This window comes from Poeciliopsis prolifica, unplaced genomic scaffold (genome assembly GCF_027474105.1).
Source record: "Poeciliopsis prolifica strain line A6 unplaced genomic scaffold, Auburn_PproV2 SCAFFOLD006, whole genome shotgun sequence".
Lineage (NCBI taxonomy): Eukaryota > Metazoa > Chordata > Actinopteri > Cyprinodontiformes > Poeciliidae > Poeciliopsis > Poeciliopsis prolifica.
In genome coordinates, this window is record NW_026562381.1 from 10,818,065 (window position 1) to 10,831,816 (window position 13,752).

Sequence of the window (13,752 nt, forward strand, 5' to 3'; positions counted from 1 at the left end):
AGATATGCGCTTTAGCCACAGGCTCATAATGAGAAATATCAATAAATTACAATAGTATTAAAAAGTTTATTTCATCTCTAACTCAATGCAAAGACTGAAACTTAATATTTTATGCTAACTCATCACACATACTGATTATTTTGATGATTATGACTGACTTCATTAGAAATTTTGATTACAAGATAAAACATATATATATATATAATTATTGCAAATATTTTATTGTATATTTTTATGACCTACACAAGCAAAATAATATTGACATCTGTTAAGCTAAACATTATTTAGCTAAACAGCCTGTTAATGGAAAATGTAGTGGAAGGAAAAAGTCCTGTTAAAAAAAGCTGCACAAGCCACAGGAAGACTGAGAATAAAAACCTCATTCAAGATTTTGTGTGATACTTAAAGGATGATTGTGGACATAACCAGGATATAGATTATAAATATTACTTTCCCTTTGAGAGAGAGGAGTATTTACTGCATTTCATTTGAAAATTAGTTTCCAAATGTTTTACCAAGTTCAGAGTCAGCGCATTACCATAACCTGCCTTAAAGAATGTGTTTTGACTTTGCTCGATTAGCCGATTAGGCCACAAACTAAACCCACAAGGAATGTATGAGAAAAAGTCAAAAACAAGCCAGGAAGGAAACAAAACTGTTCAGCAGATCCACATTTATCTAGCTTCAACATCTGTAAGCAGTAGTCATCAAAATAAACAAAAACTAATGCTTAAAAATATTACCCAAGTGCAATGAATGAGTGTAATATACAAGCTCCACTCTTTAAATTGAATTATTACACTAAACTACATTTTTGATTAAGTAAAAATTCACTGAGATGCAGTCGCATATTTATAAATTGTAGATTTATGCACAAACTTTAAAAACAAACTCTGAATACGCTGTTTATTTACTTTGTGAAGAATTGTCCTTGTAATTAAAGAAAAATATTAAATCAGACAAACTTTATACCTTCTCCTCCCAGCAGCTGCTGTCTTTATGTCAACGTATAAAACTTGTAAGGTCAGTGCAATGAGATGCGCAGTCATTATCACATAGTTAGTGGCAGCTTTAGGAGCGCATAAAACACAGCAGAATAAAATACAAACACGGGTCGTATTATCTATTTCTGAAATCCAGAGATTTAGGGGAAACTCAACCCACAATATCTGCTTTTGTCTCCCAAAAAAATCCATCTGCTGGATTTCTAAATGAGAGAAACATTTATAAGATTAAGTGAAATGATTAAAGCTGTCATCAGTGTGAATTTAACCTCGCAAAAGATCTTGCTTAATGTTTCAGACCAGATAAGTAGCATTAGCCACAGACAGCTTTGGAGTTCAGCCTCATGCATGTAATGGGAATTCAGTGTCAAGATGATAGCAGCAGAGTGGGGATGTGGGGATACTGTATATCTTATCTGTGAACCTCTGGTGTTTAATGGGCTGCCTATAGGATTATCGCCAGCCTCAGCAGATGTTCATTTCCAAAACATATGTCAAGGCTTAAACCTTGTGTAAACACTAGCAGTGGACAGAGTTTATCAGTTTTGGAGCAGGCTTCATATTTACAGCCGCGAACCAGTAAAGCTGAATGTGTCAGCCACACAGGCTGCAGCTTGGATCACGCTGATGTGGTCTCAAACTCTTATTTTAATATTTTAAACCCAGCCTGGCTGAAAATGAGGATTTCTCTAATTTAGAGTGAATCAGAAAAAAAATTTTTTTGGGGGGGTGACATACATTTTTGAAGGCGTTTTAAAACCCATGAGGTTTTTTTGTATTATTTGGGTGCATGTGTGAGAACACTGCTTTCCTGCTGGGGGAGAGCGACGACCATCTGGATGCACTTCAGTGAAAGGCTCAAAATTCCTCACACAGCTGCCTGCTGGATTTCAGAGATTGCCACCATGCTTCCCATTTTTCACCGGAAGATTCACCTCTGAAGCATTAAAAGAGCCATTGTGCTTTTTCTTCTCCTTTTTGGAAACCTGTTTACAATTCCAGAAATACCCCCTCCTTTAAAAACCACCGCCTGCTGCCCCAGAGAGGAGCAGTTAAAGTTCAGTCAACTTTTCCTGACTCATCAGAAGAATTAGAAAGCCGCTTAAAGGGGCAGAATTATTTAAAACCAACTTTTTTTGAGAATTACGTCATGTTATTCCCTCATCAGAAACATATCTGGAGTGTTTCCTCCATTCTTTCATGCATGTTTGTGAGAATATTTACTCTCCATGACAACAATTCAGCTGTAACAAACGCCGGGGTGAACCTGTAGCAACACTTTCAATTCGAAACCCCTCCTCAGTCGTTACAAGTTTCTGCCTCCCCTATTCAGCTCCTTCAGACTAGCCAGCAGCTATTAGCAAACACCTGCTGGGATTACAAGGTGTTACATTACAAAGTCAAATCTCCTATAACTGAAGGTAGAAGTGACTTGATTAAGGTATAAAATGTCAATATGGAAATAAAACATGGCACTACCCCTTTAAAAAAAAATACCAGGATGTCTTAAATGTCAAACTACACTTGTCAAAGTGTAGTCAGCTTAACTCACAGGATTTCTATAGGATTTAGATCAATGATGGCCCTGAAAATTTCATTTTGTCTCTGGAGAAACAGTTCACTGAATATACAGAATAAATCTGATGGCAAAGACCTTCAGATTTATATTTAAAACCCCTGGTATCACAATGCCAAGTACTACAGCAGGCGGATATTGAAGGGAAATAATAAATGTGTCAATAAATGTGCTCAAAATAGAGGTAGGTTTTTGTAAAGTTTTCCATGTCAGATTATGCCGCTGCATCAAAAGAGATGTTGGTTTCATGCATTTTTTCCAATAGAACCAATAAAAGCAAAGTGAGAATTTGTATAAACACATAACACTGGTATAGTAAAAAGTATTTACTCACATAGACTCATTTTAGCGTAATAACTTCTTTAAAATTTAGTTTTAGCATCATTTGTTTTAATGTTTTTTAATGTTTGACAGCAAAGTGGATAATTAATTATCTATGGTATAAAGTTTCTGGTCCCATACCTCAAAAAAAAGCCAAAGGTCACAAACGGGTTGTTGGGGTCTCAAAATCCGATTAGCACATGGACAAAACTTAAGATTTACTGGATCATCACTTGCTGGAGGCAAGAGAGATTTAATGTGGGGCACAGAGGTTTGATAAATTGATAAGTGTCTCAGTCTTTCATAGAGCAAACAAAAAGAAACCCTCACACAGTCTGCCTCCAAGTGTGTACAAGCAGCTGACTAATGCATTTTCAATCAGTCTCTACAATGGGACTAATGAGCAGATGCAGAATCCTGGAGCAACTAATTCCAAGGTAAAGATGCTCTTTAGACTCAAACTGCAAAAACATTTCAATCTTTGAACCACAAAGATTAACAGTCAGGTAGCATTGAAGTCATGTCTGGGCACTTTTATTGCAAAGCCATTCACTCAGAGCATAAGAGTAACTTTAACTTGTTTTTACTGCTGTTAACGAGCATCAAGAATCGTCTGTGTGAAGCAAAGCGCAGAAAAAGAGTCTGGTTTTAACCGGACGTAAATTTAGATGAAGGCATTTCCCACATTTGAATATTCTATAGATTTAATGCCTGAAGCTCAAGAACAGCACTTCACAGTTTTTTAAGCAATGAGAGCCTAACATTATTTACTCTGATGAGGAACCCAAACACCAAGAGCTCTAAATAATATGATTCTTTGGTGCAGAACTATAATTATTTTTCTTCTCCTAAAAACTAATGTTTGCAGCAGCTGATCAATGCTAAAGGTGGCCTATTATGATTCATTGAACAGGTTAGGATAGCTCCATGGGCTATACAAACCACAATCATTACAATTTTTTACACAAAATCATTCTTATAATTAGATTAGATTTTAATTTAGTCATTTCTGCCTGAATTCTTTCTGGATATTTTAAGGCCTCTTGTCGCTTTCAATCCAAATAATCTGTTGCCAACTCAACGTTTACACTCGCACAAGAAAATGGCTGCAAACAGATAAACAATTATACAACCGCATTTTTCTGAAAAGCAGAAGTAGAGCCTTCAGCACAACCAACAGGAATGTAGACAAAACATTTGTCTTTTTCAGCAGCCGTTGTACAGCACATTGCTCAGAGAATAGATTTTAAAATACTGCTGTTAATTTTTAAGTCACTGAATCACAATATATCAAAGATCTTCTGTTCCAGACATCTCAAGTGTTCTGGTTCTGATCTGCTGTCCGTCCCTGAACCAGAACCAAACATGAAGAAACTGCATTCAGCTTCTATGCAGCACAAATCTGGAACAAACTTCCAGAAAACAAAACGGCCGAATCACTGACTTCCTTTGAATCTAGACTAAAACCCACATATTTAGAGTTGCTTTTGAAACATTATAAATAAAACATCATTCAATGTTTCGATGTGTAACACTGACAAAATGAAATGCTTCAATTGTTGACTATGTTTCTTTGTATTTCTGTGTTTTTATGATGTAAAGCACTTTGGAGAATTGAAACATTACATTCTGGAGGTTTTTGAAACCATACTTCATGACTGACGTTTTAATCTCAAACATGTACTTGTGTAGCACTTAGAAGCCGTGTAGCATGAAAAACGTGATGGTTCTGTCACCCTACATATATTACATGACAGCTTAGGCAACAAAAATAACTTTTATTTTGTGAAAGGCTAAAATAGGACTGGCTGCTCTGGAAAAAATGCCAAAGCATTTTGGCTCTTGAATGCATTTCCATGTGGCGTTGGTAGAGAGTATCAGGGGCAGCAGTTTCTAATCAAAAGTTGAGAACCACAAAATTAGCCAACACATTGTACTTGTTTCATTGCCAGATAAATTACAATGTGAAAATGAAATAATCTGCCAATGAAACAAGCACTATTTCACCAATATTAAGGAATTATTTACTTAAAATAAGCCTCTATAGCTTTGTAAAAAGTTACATGTAAGTTAGTTCTGTATTGTGTGCAAAGATATTTGAACTAGAACTAGAGCAAAAACAACTGGTAAGATTTTGTGTTTTTGTAGTGCAGTGGTTTGTTTGTATCAAAGTGTAAAATCTCACTGCAGACTGGTGAAAATGTTGTGAGTATCTGCTGGAATTACGTACTTCTAACACTAGAAAATAGAAAATCTATTCACTTGATAGTAAGTGAATAGATTTCCCTACAAAAATATTGTTCCTGCCTGAAAGACACCGGCCTTGTTTAGAATGTCAGTAAGTTTGAATAAACTTGTAAAATGTTCAGGGGAAAATAACATTGATGTAAATACAATTCACACTTCAGATATTCTGAGATCAAGTGAGCTTCATAGATGAACTGTGTTTCCTTGACAGTCTGACAAGGACCTATAAATTGTAGGCTGATGGTTTTAATGTCACAAATTGGTAGAAATGCTGCACATTTCATCATTAAAAGGGGCATTGCTTGTTCAGTTTTGAAGTCACAAACACATCCATTAGCCTTTGCAGCCATAAACCACTCCATTATTGAATATGTTCTCTTTTTTTGCAAGGTCAGAGCATGTTTGGCAGACAAACCGAGATGAAATTACCTTCTGCTGAGCACACACTGTGCAGTTTATATTTTAACTTGCTCTCTCAACCAAGACTGTGTTTTACTCACATTTTGAATCATCTTTGCAGAAGCAATACAGATTTGAAACAATCGAATGTTTGAAGGATTATAATCTATCTTTCTTTCGCCTATTACCTAAAACAATTTATGATAAAGCTTTATTTTTGCACCAGCAAGTTAAAGAAAATGACCTTCTGGCTCAGGACTGCATACATCAGCATAATTAACTTCCTGCTGCAGCATACCAATGGAATTACTTCCTAAAAATCACAAATCAAACTTATCATTATACTTTAGTATGAAGATCATCATGGTTTTCCTTCAGCAGTGGAGTCTTTTGCGGTTAATGTGATTAGAAGTCATAATGCTGGTTGTATTATGAGTCCTGCTCCAACCACTGAACAAGCTATACTCCGTCAGACTGCAAAATTTCTTTAGAAATGTATGGAAACTTACTCTAAACCAGGGGCGTCCAAACTTTATGTCAAAATCATGCAGTCAAAAGAACTTGGGGGGCCAAGAAAATAAAAAGTAATGGATGTTATTCATTATGGATCCAAACTTTAAAAGGTTTTTCCTCATTTGTTGTATTCAATAAAAGGAATTTAGTTCTCAATTTTATTTGGGCTCAACCAAACACATTTATTTTTAATTATAATAAAAGTCTCTGCATAAACTTAGTTCTGACTATAACAAAAGCTTGGTTATAAAAATAGCAATACTTTGTGTTGTGCTTAGCATATTACTTTGTAAAAAAAATTATGTCATTAATAATGTTACCCTGATACCAAAAAAAGTCTGTCCATCTTGAACTGCATTCGGCGGCCGCACAAAATCAGGCCAAGGGTCACAAATGGCCCCCGTGCCGCACTTTGGACAACCCTGCTTTAAACCATTAGTTGTTAAAGCGACGGTCAGTATTACCTGCCATGTTGCAGATGGTTCATTTTTGTAACTGAACAGCACAAAAAGACTGAAATTTTAAAATATATATATACATTTTCAAATGGTTAAAAACACAAAATGACCAGCAATCACATTCAAAACTAAATCACATTCACTTTCAGTGAGTCTACATAAGGCCAGATAAAAATAATAACTTTAATGTAACAATGTAATGTATGGCAGGTAAGTTTTAAGTATTTGGCTTTATGTACAGAATGAAAACAATATTCAGGAATAGTTGCCCCAATAGATCCTACCACAAAATTTTAAATAAAAACTCTTTATTGATGTCTGCATGAGGAGACGAAGGCATCAATCAATTCTCTGAAGATTAAAGCACATGGAGGCATTGGTGAGATACAGAAATACTAAATTATACAAACTTTCCTATCTAAGTTTGAATATTAATACCTACCCCTACAGTTTGCACTAATGTATGCAGATGACTCACTTTTTCCTTTGGCACTTCTTGACAGTCGCAGCAGTTGTAACGCAGGTTTCAGCAGGTTCACTTTTACTCATTGTTACATTGGTGCCCTTTTCAAAAGGAAACAGATTTTTCTTTCTGTGACTAATTTAAAAAAAAAGAAAAGAAAAGATTCCCAAAGCTGTTGCCGCCCCCTCCTCCGTCAGAATATGACAAATGTTTCTTTACAAATTGTGCCTGCAGGTGTATGATCCTCTAAATTTTAAACATCACTCCTACAACACTCCCTTGCAAATGTATTTATACTTTTAAATTTCTTCACTTTTTTCATGTTACAACCATAGACAATTCATCACAAAGCAGAGCAGGGAGAAGAAATTGGATGTGGGATTTTATGCAAGTAAAAATCAGGAAAATGAAGTGTGCAATTTTTTTTCCAACCACCTGAGTCGATATTTTGCAGACCATTTTTTTCTACAGCTGCTGTCTTGTGGTGCGTCTATGAGGTTTCCCTTTGGTTTTAGATGCTGTGCAGCTGGAAGGACTATTGTTTTGAAGTGTAACAAGGTATCGTTTTTTTGAAACCAGGATCTTCTGATCAGCTCAAGAGCTCAAATAATACCTGAACTATGACCCCCAGATGAGCAGAATACACATTAATAAACCCTTATTAAAAAATCCATCTGTATTGGCTGAGGTTCAGTAAATAAGAAAAATACATTAATTGTCATGTAAGAAAAATCTCAAAATGTATGAAAAATGTGCAAGAGACAGAGGTCAGGGGTCGTTGCGATGGAGAATAAGGAAACACAACAAAATGTGTCGCGGCCACATCAACTCTGTCGCTGTCAGTAAATTGGATGACAATCACTTTGACCTCTGCGATGGCGGCTGGGGCAGCATTGACACAATAAAAAATGAAATGCATTGTATCAATTTGCCGTTTCTCCCTCTGAGTTGGCGTGTCGAGAACCCTAAACAAAGTGTTTTTGGTTCGAGGAATCCTTCATCTTAAATGTTTTACTGCTGAGTTGAAACGTAGTAAGAAGTAAATGTTTAATGTGTTTTCCTAAGTTTGTTGGAAAATATAAAAAATATTTTAAGAGTTGTTCAATTTTATGTGAACATGCAGCTTGTGCAAAATCATGTTTTGGGTCTCAAACAAGTTTGCTGTGAAACAGATTGATGCCTCACAAACTGTCATTATGTTCTTAATATCAAACTTAATCTAATTAGAGAAAAGAGGAAAATAGAAACTCTCATCCAATTTATGTTTAAAGTACGGAGCCCCATTGGGGACATGGGGAAATTGTTTTTCTTTTGCATTCCCTTGGAAAACTTTTGTGTTCCTTCGCAGTGATGTACAGACCACTTCATGCGACATAATTGAATACTGAAAGGTTTTCTTACGCTGGCTATTGTACTTTTTGCTTTTATATAAGGATTTTCCATGTACGCTGATATCTTTTTTGTGAGATATTTGAAGTTTTATATCTTTTTCTTCAGGATAGAAATGCACCACAAGCCTCTGTGCAAAATGCAAAAGCAAATCAGGCCAAACATGGGCTTTCTAAGATGCAAACAAACTTTATGTAAGAAGGAAAAAAAGAAAAACTACATCCAAACTGCTTGGACTATTTACTCCTGAGTTATTTTCATGCGGTAATAAAGTAATCTGTTTTGATTGTGTCTCTTTTGTAGTCTGATTAACAAAGAGTCATTTTCATGTACATCTCCATTGCAAGCTGATAATCATAAACATGCAGTGGATAAATCAATTTTCAATTAATTTTTGCAGCAAAGAGTTAAGAATCTGTAAACATGTTTTCACTAAGGCCCTTTAAATGTGCATATATTTGAAATTGACATTTGTGATTGTAATAATACTTCTATGTCCATGATAGGTTGACTTCATGGCAGACACATTCAGGTTCATTTTGTTCTAAGAAAAGAGAAAATCAGTTGGTGGTTAACATCAAACAGCATTAAATAAAATACAATAAATGACCCTAAACAAACTAAAAAAGCTATAACTCCCAATGTTAGCAGCAGTTACAATTAAACGTAGCTAAAATGGGCAACATTAGTAATTTAAAAACATAGCAAATTTACTCATGAAACACTGTATATTATTAAATTCCTCTAAAATGCATGTTAAAATATAATTCATCTGTTCACACAGAACAACAAACAACTCTCTCTTGAATGCCAGGGAAATGTTAAGAGTCCTAAAAAAGGTTTTTAAGGAAGACGGTGACTGAACATGCAACCACAAAAGCCTAATCACCACTGAGCTTCATCTTCAGGGGCAGCAGGTCAGCTGACCTTAGAGTCGGTGAAGGAGGCGACGGGTGCAGCAAGACAAACATGGTGGAGCCACGAAGACATTGAAGAACAAGTCAATGTTTCATAAATCAATCCTGTAGCTCGACGAAATGTGACCCAACGTTACAACCTTGAACCCTAGTAGCCTTTTATTTAAACAAACATTCACTGCAAATAATTTAAGATTTAAGATATATATTTCGAATTCAAAATAAGAAAACATAGCTTTTTTACGATTTTACAGCAAACTTTTTGTTTTTTTTACATACCTAAGTGTTTTGTTCTTTGTTTTAAAAAGCCTTGTGTGACAAAAAGAAAAGCTCTTAAAACTCCACATGTATAAAATGTTTCAGGGTTAATTTGTTTTTAAAGCTCAAATACATGTTTTGCAGGAAGAAAAAACAGAAAAATGACAAATTATCAAGGTAAATGTTAGTTTACCTGCAGCAGTGATGTGAGAAAGCCTCTCAGTTCGGGGGAGCAGTCATTGACGTTCTGCTTTAGATTAGCTTTTCCTATTCTTAGAGTTCTTGTGCGTCTTCGTATGATTTCACTGCAATTTCATTTTCTTCCTTGAGCAGGAATGAAAAAAACATATGAAGTATATCTTCTGCAGGCTGCTGCTGTTCGGTACCAGCTTCTGCTCATAGCCAATCAGCAAGTATAGCTGGATGATTACTCATATCCACAGAAGTGTGGAATTGGACAAATTGGAGTGTCTTTTCACCCGGCTCAGAGCTTCTTAAAGTGTCAGGCTAAAATTGAACTACTTCAAGGCTAATTGTGTAACAACTCTGAGTGCCTGCACCCAAGAGTTATGCAGAAGATTGAATGTTACTATGGACAAAGACGTATAATGACAATCAGTTCTTGAGCCTTGAAAAAGTGACATAGAGCTGCTTTCGAATTTAAATCAAAGTGAGCTCTGTTAAAAAGGCAGAGGAGGGCGTCCGTATGGGTCGTTTTGATAATGCCAGCAGAAAATTGCATCTGCAAAAATGTATCTTCATCATTATGTGCTGTTTATGAAACCGGAACTTTATTTTCTAAATAACTGCTTGTTCTTCCTTTTTGTGTAAAAACAAATGCACAAAAGGATTTAAGAGACCTTAGCCTTGTTTATGTTTCTGCCAGCTTTCCACTTCAAAAGAAACAACTGAGAAAGTCAATTAGATATAGATCTGGACTTTGACTAGGCCATTCTTACACATTCTTGGTGACGCATTCTCTCTTAAAGGGCTGATATTGCATACTTTCTAGTACATAATACATTTGTTTGTTTAAGAAACAAGAAGCCACTCATCATCACATCAGTTGGGAATAAACAACTTGTTGCCAGCAGAAAGATAATCTGCCTTTTCTTACCCTTTATTTACTGTTTAATAAATGAAATTCAGGTGCCAACTTATTTTTTTTTTTTTTTGCCATGTATTGTATAAACACTTTGAATGTTATTGTTTTGCGGCTGGAAGGTAAAAACACAATTCTTTTACTAGCAGCCCATAGCTGCTGAGGTAAATCAATCCCATTATCCATGTCCAGGGTGTCCAAAGTGTCCAAATTAATTGGGTTAATTTTGTGTAGCATCCATTACATTAGGCTAAACACAGCAAAAGTTGTAAAAGAAAATTTGTATTTTCATTGCTGGGAATAAACTAAAGACATTTTATAATTTTGAAAAATAGAAAATAATAAGTCCACAAAGTTAAATAACTGTAAATATGAAGGCAAAACTGTAAAATATTACATGTTTTATTTATTCTTGTGCAGGTAAAAGATAAAAAACTTACGATAATATTTTTGTTTTTTTTAATTGGGGGCCACGGAGGTGAGGGGGCCCCTGAATACTTTCAGCTTGGGGATTTTGGCCCTCGGTGCAAAATGTTTGGACACCACCAAACTAAAAACTGGAGATGTAGACATTATTAATTCAGTGCAGTTTATTGTAGCAAAAACAAAATAACACACAAAAAACAACAGTGACGAACAGAGCGGTTGCCGAAGCAACTGACTGACAACAGCTCCGCTAGCTAACAGAGCAGAGCTCATGTTCACGTCTATCAAGACTCAACACCAAAAAATAATTAGAAACAGACAAAAAATTTCCCAAAGAAAAGAACATCCAGTCAGTTACAGTTTTATTATTTTATTATTAATACGATTGTTTGAACACAGTGGTGATGAATCGGCTACTTTAAACTTTTATGATCTGTTAGAGTCGCTGTGTGGGTCAACTTATTTTTTTACCGACCTGAAACACTCAGTTAATTTTTCAGTTTTCAACTATATATTAAATAATCATCTAAAAAAAAATCGCACTGTCGATTTTGCCAAAGAGTAATTTTTTTTTTTTATCAGTGTATATGCTTTTATGAATCCAGCTCCTTAAAATGGAGTCATATTCATTAACTGTCATTTCTATAGAGAAATATTATATTTGCCCTCTTTTCTTGGCCAATATATCATTAAAGTGCGTCTCCCAGAAGACCACATGGTTTCTAAGGTTACCACCATTATACCAATGCCTTTCATGAGTTTGGTGGACATCACCTCCTAATTGCTTCCAGAGAACAAATCCTCATTTCAAGTAAATCCAGCTTTATTTTTAATCATTGTTCAGGAATTAAAAGGTGAAAACTGTCCAACACAGGAAGCAGGTGTGTCAAAACCGCTTCGCTCCAGACACGAATCACGAGCATGGAAATAAACTTCACTGGATAATAAGTGTTGAGGTTTTGCTGAAGAATAAAAATGTTTTTTTTTTTTTTAAATCAGCCTTAGGCTTTAAATAAAGACTCGTAGGAATGATGCAGTGGACATGGTGTATGTGCTGTGGGGAAACCTTTTCAATGAAGGGCACGGTCTGCTCCACTTCAATTTATAGAGCTTCCTTTTTCCTATAAAACTAAGCTGCACTTTGGGAAAAATATTTCCTTATCCCCGTCACAGCCAGCGCGACCCACAAAACCCGAGAGGTGGTTGTGATTAATGTTACCTGCCCCTGCTCAATATTCAAGCTGCTTTTTTAGCTTCTGGACATAATTGCTTTTACACAAAACATCATTCTTACAACACCTCAACAGATAATTGGGGTCCTGTATCTTTGGGTTACATTTGTTGTAGCACCAATAATACCTATATTTTTGTTCCAAAAGATTTCCTCAGTAGGTTTGGTGGTTCTGCTGGGTTGTTGTTGACAGTGCAGTGCAGACAAACACTTCACATGTGAACTATCACCTGCAAAAAAACTTATTTTCTCCAGATGCTTTCAAACACTTCCCACTTTACTATAAAGAAATGTAAAAAAAAAAAATCTACACAACTATGTTAAAATGCCAGGTATCTGTGAAGAAAAATAATTTGGCTACAAAACATAAGCTGGGAAAAAACAACCTCGCTTCAGTTAAAAGCTGTAAAAACCTTGGCTACAAAATCATGCCAACCTTTGAACAAATACCTGGTTAAAACAACTTCTGATCCAGTTCCAGCATTTAGTCTCTTTCTATAAACACCTGCCATCAACTATAGTTAATGTAATTAACCTAAAACACAGTTCAGCTGTCCTTGTTGGATTTCTTGTCACTGTAAAAACACAAAATCTTAAATATTTTTAATCTCGTTTATGCTGCAAATATCTCATTGTACTTGTATTAAGTCAAAACTAACTTACAAGTATCTCTTCTGCTTGTTTTAAGTAAATAATTCCTTAACATTGGTGAAAAATGCCTGTTTCATAGGCAGATAAATTTAATTATAACAACACAATAAGGAATTATTTACTTAAAATAAGGTTCTATATCTTGCTGATACGTTACTTTTAAATTACCTGTATTTTTTGTCTTAATTGAAGTTGACCGAGATATTTGAAACTAGACTAGAAACTAGACAAACGAATTGTATGTTTTTGCAGTGTTGCATTTGTTAGCTAAAACCGTATTTTGCAGAGGCGTTAAATCAAAAATTGCTCCTGAATCAAATCGTGACCCTAAAAAAATTCAGATTTGCATCTCTAGTCTTCACTGGCTCTTGTTGATTGTAATGATCTTCACATTAAGTATTAAATAATATTACTATTAAAGCCAAAACAAAAAAAATCAACAGAAGTCCTCAGTGGAAAGGTCCAAAATTTGTTCATGGGAAATGAAAATAACTTTCAAAAACATGATTGTAAGTTGTTCTTCCTGCAACGATAAGCAGAAAATTCAAAATGGGAGTCTTTTTATCCTGAACACAGGATTTATTCCTCATAACTCAAACGTGTTGAGCTAATATCTAGACTTCTATCAGACATAAAACATGTAACACAAAACTACAGCCTGCCAAAAAAAAATTACATTTGCACTCTTAGACTTTCTTCCATTTGCTGACAACAGACATTTCCGACACCGCCTGTGTAATTGCAGATGTATGGCATTTTCCTATCATTTAGTATTTCCTTCACATGAAAAAAGAAAA